This window comes from Phascolarctos cinereus, unplaced genomic scaffold (assembly GCF_003287225.1).
Source record: "Phascolarctos cinereus isolate Bilbo 61053 unplaced genomic scaffold, phaCin_HiC Scaffold_7;HRSCAF=346, whole genome shotgun sequence".
NCBI classification, from domain to species: domain Eukaryota; kingdom Metazoa; phylum Chordata; class Mammalia; order Diprotodontia; family Phascolarctidae; genus Phascolarctos; species Phascolarctos cinereus.
In genome coordinates this window covers 159,082,048-159,084,286 of record NW_027556180.1, presented here as the reverse complement: position 1 = coordinate 159,084,286, position 2,239 = coordinate 159,082,048, and the positions used below count along the sequence as shown (strand labels likewise).

The 2,239-nt window shown below is 38.7% G+C and overlaps 1 pseudogene; it reads right to left on the bottom strand.

The window, feature by feature from the left end:
* Window positions 1-549: 549 nt before the first annotated feature.
* On the bottom strand, window positions 550-1,859 carry LOC144454873 (MTOR-associated protein MEAK7 pseudogene; annotated as a pseudogene).
* Between the last annotated feature and the right edge of the window lie 380 nt (window positions 1,860-2,239).

Below are 2,239 nucleotides of genomic sequence, written 5' to 3'. Positions count from 1 at the left end.
AAAATCCCCTCGAATTCTGAGATTACTAAATTAAGGTAGAAATTTGGAAAACTATTCTATTTCTGTATGAAAAGGGTATTGTGCTCAGAACTACTTGTATTTTAATTAATTTCTCCTTCAATATTCAGTGCTGGTAATTATTGTCCATCTCCACATTTCTCCTGAATAGTAAAATATATACATACCTATATACACACATACATATATGTGTACACACACACACACACACACATATGGTATGTATGTATATACGCACATACATGTCCTGTAAACACATTCTTAATTCTTTTTCTTTTTTTTTTTCCAGAGGAGACACAAAGGATATTATTTTACTCACAAAACCAATAATTTTCTTTTTCAATTTCAGACAGTTATCTGAATCTAGATATGACAGCAATGGGAAGGTTTTCATTACATATTGAAATTAAGATAGAGTGGGATTAAAAACTTAGTCCAAGGATATCCAGAGGATGGTGCCTTATTCATCTGTTTTCACTTCCACACAAAAATCTCAAATTGCTTCACTATGATGACTTTTTCCATTGATCTCTAAAAGGGAGTGCACCTCAGTGTCAGTATCCAGAAATTCTTCATATTGGTTGCCTTCTCATTTGTGAGATCTTCAAATGCCCATACATTTAGGGTATCTGACTGAAAGTTTCCCTTGGCCGATAATGTGAACTGTTATAAAGTAGAACATGTAGAATTTGCTTCTCTGTAGCCTTTCCCAAAATCGTAATCAATCAAAGGTCCAAAGTAATCAAACTGCCCTTCCATGATCAACCCATTTGGTATAATTTGTCACCCATAATTAAAAACATTTAACTTACATTGTATTCACTGTGTGTGTACACTGCAATGTCGGGGAAATGGTAAACAGGAAGGATCTACTCTCCCTTTGAAATTGGCTCTTGACCACCCAGGAGAGAGATGAAAAGCCAGCAAATATATAGTCACCCCTGTCCTTTAACAATAATAAGCCAGGATCTTTGTCTGTAATATTCTCACAAAGTTATGGAAAGCTGTAGTCATAAATTTGTTTAGAAAAAATCAGTCTCCATGTGTGCAAGAATTTGTATGCAGGTGGGAGATGTTATATATGAACAATGACAGAAAAGTTGAGGAAGGTCATGACTTTTTTCCCCCCTTATCTTTATACTCTAGAATGAAACTGGCAAGGTCTGAGTGAGAATCCTGGCCTGATGATCACATTTAAAAATGTGGAGATCTGGGGCACTTTAAGAAGCCAGTCTTCAATCAAATTGTCACCACACCACTGTATGTCTCTTCAGCTGAGGGGTAGAGGTTTGTGAGGGTGTCTTGCTTCAGTGCTGAGAGCAGTTGAGTAGCCAGTGCCTTTCCACCAGAAGCCAAATCTTGATTTTTGTTATCTTCCAACCTTTCCGTTCATTTCTGCAGTACAGCACATGTACAACAGAGGTAATCAGATCCTCCGTAAACTCTTGGATTTGACTTGCTTTCACATCTTCGGTAGGTACATGTGACATTTTCATGATCATGTGGCTTTTCTGCTTTGCATTCCCTTTCAAAGGCTCTGACATCAAAACGATAAACTGTTCTTTTGATGTTATTTTCACTAGGACTCAGAATAGTCCCCATTACGTTAATATTCTTCCTTCTATCATAGAACCGGATTGATTTTCTCGGGCAAAGCATCCCCAAGGTAAGCTTGTAGCATTTCCAATGAGACTGGGATCAGAAAAGATTTTCTGCTCTTTACACAGGATATTGTCTCCAAACCCTGTTATGGCAGCAAGCAATCCATCAATCTCAGCCTGTTCTTCAGGTAGAAACCACGGGAAATAATTGTGATGGCAATTTGTTCACCTAGTTCCCATCTTTTCTTACTTGTGACAGAATCCAGATAAAGGAAATGGGAGGCAGGAGGGACAGGCTATTCAGTAAAGTGACATTCCAGCACAAAGGAAGATCATGGTTTATCCACCTGACATCAAGTACTGCCTCAATCAGAGTAGGACCAGCAGCATGAATGCTCTGTTGTTAGGTTTCTGGCCCCTGGTGGAGCCGGGCCACTTTGGTCCTCATTGCCCCATGCAGCAGCTCCCTCCAGCTGCCTGCTCTGCCTTGCCCTTCTTGTTATTTCTTTCATTATAAGGGAGCGAGTGTATAATTAGGATTGGAGGGAACTGGGTAATGTTGCTTCTCTGGCATTAATTACTTAAATGAAGTTCATAACATAGATACATTTTACATTTTA